This window comes from Phaenicophaeus curvirostris, chromosome 4 (genome assembly GCF_032191515.1).
Source record: "Phaenicophaeus curvirostris isolate KB17595 chromosome 4, BPBGC_Pcur_1.0, whole genome shotgun sequence".
Taxonomy (NCBI): domain Eukaryota; kingdom Metazoa; phylum Chordata; class Aves; order Cuculiformes; family Cuculidae; genus Phaenicophaeus; species Phaenicophaeus curvirostris.
The window spans coordinates 21,294,543-21,300,542 of record NC_091395.1 but is presented as its reverse complement, the minus strand read 5'-3'; the positions used below and the strand labels follow the sequence as shown (position 1 = coordinate 21,300,542).

The following is a 6,000-nucleotide window of genomic DNA, read 5'->3' as shown; positions in this document are numbered from 1 at the left end:
AGTGTCAAGGCCTTTTCTCCCCTGCCAGTGAGTATGCTGTGGGTTCACAAGAAACTGGGAGGGGATGGAGCTGACCTCAACTGACCAAAGGGATATCCCATACCATGAGACATCATGCTTAATATATAAATCTGAGGGAAGAAGGAGAAAGGGGGTTGCGGGGGGTATTCGTAGTTGTGGTGTTTTGCCTTGCCAAGTAACCGGTACATGTGATGGAGTCCTGCTTTATGAGAGATGGCTGAACACCTGCCGGCTGATGGGAAATAGTGAAGGAATTCCTTATTTTACTTTGCTTGCCCTCATAGCTTTTTCTTTACTTATTGAACTTATTGTCTTTATCTCAACTTATGAACTTCCTCACTTTTATTCTTCTGATTCTCTCCCCTATCCCAGCTGGGGGAAGTGAGTGAGTGGCTTTATGGTCCTTACTTGCCAGCTGGGGTTAAACTATGACAATGATATTTCAGAGTTATAAATGAGATGTAGGTGGAAAAAAGTGTTGTTTTGCCTGAAGCCCTTTTTATGTTTGACAAAGATGATGCCTTACCTAACATGGTACAGTATGAACATATTCCAGCTGATCACAAGACTGAAAGGAGAACAGGTATGGGCATTGCTATGTTTTCCTCATCAGAGAGTTCAGATTTGTATCCTCTTGACTTTTCTCAAAAATTCTGCTATTTCCAGGGAAACAGTATCTGAACATATCTGTGTTTCCCTTTCTGCTTAAGAAGGCACATAAAAACCATTGCCTTTTAATCCCTTTGCATCTCTAGTCTGCTTTCCTCCTAAGATCCTGATTGATTGCTGCCCCAGCTACTCAGACTTCATTTTAATTCAGTAATTTTGGTGATTTTTCCTAAGAAAATAACATGGAAGTTAGCAGCAGTGCAGAGAGCCTAACTAGCAGTGGTCACGACTCCTGTTCCCCTGTTGCAGACTGTTACCAATGCAATGCTAGCTGAGACAGGTCAAGTTACTACTGAAAACTTCTTTAAGTGAGTAGTTTAATTAATTCAAATTTCAGTGAAAGCCACTAATTTCCCACAAATGCTTGTTTTCCTTAAGGTTTCATTTTTCACAGATTTTCTAGTGAGAAAAATGTTTCTTATTATCATCAGGTTTTGTGTGCTTGGCCCTGCCTCTGGAGCAAGTAGAAGTAGGGAGAAGAAACTGAGATGTAACCTTTAAATAAATACATTTTAGAATCTACCACCAAGGCTTGTTTTATAAGTTTTTGGCCATTATCAGATTAAGCCATTAGCTTCTGAAAAGGATTAAAATTAAAAATCTTTGATGTCAGAAAATCATCTTGGGGAGTTAGCTCTGTGAGAATGGAACAGCTTGGGTTTGGGTTTTTTCCCCATTTTTTCTTTTTACAAACAGGAAAATGGTGTGTTGAAGAATTAACGTAATCAGATCAGCATCTGAAAACTCATGATGAAATATTATGACTTCTACAGATACATCAATCAAAAGAGGAGCGTACACCCACTGATGGTTGAAAATGGTGATCACGTATAAACAGACAAGGAGAAGGCTGAGGAACTTAACAACATTTTTGCCTCAGTCTTCACCAACAACTGCTCTCCTCATCCCTCCTGGGTCATGGGACAATAAGATGGTGACCAGGGCGGTAAACACCCTCCCATTGTAGAGGAGGATCAGGTTTGTGACCACCTGAGGAACCTGAACATATACAAGTCTATGGGACCTGATGAGATACATCCCAGCATCCTGAGGGAATTGGCGGACGTGGTTGCCAAGGCACTCCCTATGATAATTGAAAATTCATGGCAATCAGGAGGAGTTCCGGGTGACTGGAAGAAGCATAACATTGTGCCCATTTGTAAAATGGGTAGAAAAGACAACCCTGAGAACTACCAACCTGTCAGCTTCACCTCTATACCTGGGAAGATCATGGAACAGATCCTCCTAGAAGCTATGCTAAAGCACATGGAGGACATGGAGGTGATTAATGGCAGCCAGCATGGCTTCACCAGGGACAAATCCTGTATGACCAACTTAGTGGCTCTCTATGATGGGGTAACTGCTGCAGTCAACACAGGGGATGATGTTTTTGAGAGCTGCCCTGCAGGGAAGGACTTGGGGGTGCTGGTGAATGAGAAGCTCGATATGAGCCAGCAATGTGCGCTCACAGTCCAGAAGGCCAACCGTATCCTGGGCTGCATCAAAAGAAGTGTGGCCAGCAGGTCAAGGGAAGTGATTCTATCCCTCTATTCCTCTCTTGTGAGATGTCACCTGGAGTATTGTGCCCAGTTCTGGAATCCACAACATAAGAAGGAGATTGAACTGTTGGAATGGGTCCAGAGGAGGGCTACAAAGATGATCAGAGGGATGGAGCACCTCCCGTTTGAGGATAGGCTGAGAGAGTTGGGCTTGTTCAGCCTGGAGAAGAGAAGCCTCCAAGGAGATCTTATAATGACCTTCCAGTATCTGAAAGAGGCCTACAAGAAAGCTGGAGAGGGATTATTCATAAAGGCTTGTGGTGATAGGATGAGGGGGAACAGGTATAAACTGGAGAGAGGCAGATTTAGATTAAACATTAGGAAGAATTTCTTCACCATGAGTGTGGTGAGGCACTGGAAGAGGTTGCCCAGGAAAGCTGTGGCTGCCCCATCCCTGGAGGTGTTTAAGGCCAGATTGGATGGGGCCTTGGGTAACCTGATGCAGTTGGATGTCCCTGTCCATGGCAGGGGATTTGGAACTAGATGATCATAAGGTCCCTTCCAACCCAAACTATTCTATGATTCTATGATTCTATGATTATCTCTCTTAAAGTCAATGTCAAAGTCCCCACTGATTTCAGTAGAGTTATGATAAATCCTTTTTGAAACTGACACATTGTATTCTCAACTTTTTCCTTTTTTTTAATAAAAAGTAATATATCTCATAAGGCATATACCCTCTGCTTCCTCTCTTCTCCAAAAACCCCCAGCTTTCTATGAGAAAACTAGATCTGGTGATCTTTTTTGCATTATGTAGCTGTAATCTTTTGTAATATTTCATTGAGAGCAATAGGCCAAATCAGATACTTCGAATGATGTACATGCTTAACTTTTGGGGTGACTGGGACCACATAAGCGGTTCTACAAACCCTCTGTATTGCAAGTACTTCTATCATTTTTTGTGTAACTACTAAACAGTAAGAGATGTGAGAACAATTTCTTCACTGCCATCTCAGAAATATATTGGCATCAGGAGTCTCTGTTCAAGTAATAACAAAGGACTGGCTACTCAACAGGTATTCCTGTTAATGTTGCTAAGCCCATTTCTGAGCTGATGGTTTATTGTTTGGTGGATGGAGTAAATGAAGTTGTCAGTTCAGCCTTAGAAAGGGTAGACTGAATAGTTCATAGATTTAGGTTAGTGGCACAAAAGAAGGCAGAGTCACATTAGAGGTGACAACCTTCAATAGCAACATCATTCTTTCCGATTAACTCAAATGTAGGCAAATGTGACTGCTTGCCTGCCTGTATGCCTTGCAGGGCGATACTGTACCTGAAGGACAAAGAGCAAAAGATTAATAGACTGTCATTTCAGGACCCTTTGGGTCTTCAGAAATGCTCAGCATCAAGTAGCTCCCACTCTGAGCACCGGGAACTGCAATGACCCAGCATGAAGCTACATGAGCTTCAAATGGGACTGAGCTCCTTTATGAATTTCTCTCTGATTCCTGTCTTGAGCTGGTTTAGAAATCTATGCCTTTAACTGCAAAACTTTTTGACTTGCATGATGATCTGATTATTTCAAACCTGTAAATAGCTTTCATGATGCAGCTCATTTACATTCCTTATTCCAGGTTTCCATTTCATTTCTATCTTAGTTTATTTTATTACAGGGAATAATACAGCCCAGAGGATTTTTCTTCATATCAAAGTTGCCAATACTTACCTCATAAAATGTAGTCTATATCTGATGGAAATAGGCTCAGCCTACAAGGGAAATATTCTGAAAGCAATATCAACATTACGAATCTCTCATTGGTCTGGAATTGGGTAGGACTCAGACTTGCAAACATCCTCATGAACAGTTTACCTTGAGTTAAAAAATTCCTCTCGGTGTCAATGAAGCCGGTCTAATGTAACGTGCCTGAGAGTTTGCAGGATGGCATTTTAGGCTTTTCTTTGGAAAAGTACTTGAGTGTGTGCATAAAATTAGGAATAGGCTTATGTTCAAGGTGGAGCACATGCCTTTTGTTGCCAAACCTGGATGCTTTTTATTCCTTTTCCTGTATCAGAATTGTGAAAATCAGAATCGCAGCTCATACATTGAAATTAACAATGGATGACAGTTATGATAATGGAGTAAATAATGATTGCATTAACTTATTAATAGCTCATTTCATGAATTTCAGGTCACTTTGTGTGATGGAGCTAAGGACTTGCTGGTTTTTGTAAGCCATGTTTCTGGTCAGTGCCCAATGTGCCGCTTAAAACGGATTACAGTTTTCTATCCTGACTTTCTTCATCCTGTGTGGGGTTGTTGGGGGCCTTATTGTTGAGGATAATTCCTTGAAACCTCAAGGAAAGGAAGAGTTGAATTAGCAGCCTGACCTGCCAGTCAGATACTCTGTGCTTCTTGCAAACTAGTCATGCATATGCACCCTTAACTCTCTCTGCTTTACTTGAAAATATGAAGTTGAGGGTGCTGGTTTTGTAAAATGAGGTAATTTTGCCTTCTAAAGAAGCCAGTAATGAAGGAAGGGAAAGTTATCACTGAGGGCCTGCAAAGGCTTAATCTACAAAATGTTCTGCTTCATTTTGATATCTTACTTATTTTTAAAATGCTTAAATAGTATCCCTAGTCATTTTCAGACAGGATGTTTTAAGTTGTAAAGAAGTCAATTGCCTTGACCTACCATTACTGTTGTTCATTGCCTGCAATTCTTACAGGAGTTTCACCTGGATAATTTTTCAAATTGTTGCTGAAATGTCATGGAATGAATATGTTGCTTAGTTATTTCATACCCTGATCACTTGTCCTGTTCTGATAACTTCTGTTCCTCGTTCAGAGCAACTGTCTCATATTACATTTCAAGAAATTTAATGTTTATTTCTAGGCAGAAAATTACTTTGGGATGTAAAATCTGTCATCTAGAGTTTGCAGTGGGAGGGGTGCTTCCTATGAGAGATGATTTCTCTCCATCAAGCTAGCTTGTGGTCTGTATGACATAAAATTATACCAGCCTCATCCTGTCATCCTTGTTTTGACTACGATATGTTGCAGATTGCTGTTAGAGAATGCTCAGCGTCCCTCCATTCTTCATCCTGTTTTTTTGAGTTTGGATTAAAGCAGTCTAAACATTTTGCTGGGTTTGGCCCCAAGTCCTCATCCCCTGTGACAGCCAGAGGTGATCTGATGCATCTGGGGAAGGGGATGGAAATGCTGGGCTTGCCCTGTGCCCCAGTTGTTGAACATGCTGGCACAGCCGCAAAGCTGTGGCTGTTTTTCTGCAGGTCTCTGCTGAAACCTGCTGTCTGCTGTGCTCAGCCCGTGAGTGCAAGAGAATGAGGGTGGGAGCACAAGGCACCTTGCAAAGTTGCAAGCCTGTTCAGATTAAGGCAGAAGCAGTGCCAGAAGGCTGGGGCACCCAGCCAACGTGGGAGAGAGGAAAGCAGCCAGTGTGAGCTGGGTGCCAGCTTACTGACTTACCTAGAAGGACTAACAGATTAAAAATGCAAATACTGACTGTAATCACTGACCTGATATGTCATGCTTTCTCAGTGGATAGGAAGAAAAGAATATAGCACTAACAAATACTGTGATACAGTCGTTGAGTACTTCAGTTTGAGAGACTTTTCCAGTTTTAATTAACATATTTAACTTGATTCTAAAGATTTACAAACATTAAATGCCACTAAGCATTCCACGCCATGAATGTCAAAGAAGCTGATATAACTTTGGAACCATGTATTTCATCTGTCATAACACTCTTGTCATTTAAATGGCACTCAATCTACTCAAAATTATAGCGAT

The 6,000-nt window shown here is 41.4% G+C and overlaps 1 long non-coding RNA gene across 2 annotated transcripts in view; it reads left to right on the top strand.

Annotated features, from left to right (window-relative positions):
• Positions 1–226: 226 nt before the first annotated feature.
• LOC138719892 (uncharacterized) overlaps positions 227–6,000 on the top strand; it is a 75,767-nt gene continuing 69,993 nt past the window's right edge. For both annotated transcript variants that reach the window (XR_011337335.1, XR_011337336.1), the window contains exon 1: positions 227–604. This is a non-coding gene — a long non-coding RNA (uncharacterized lncRNA). The remainder of the gene's footprint in view (positions 605–6,000) is intronic.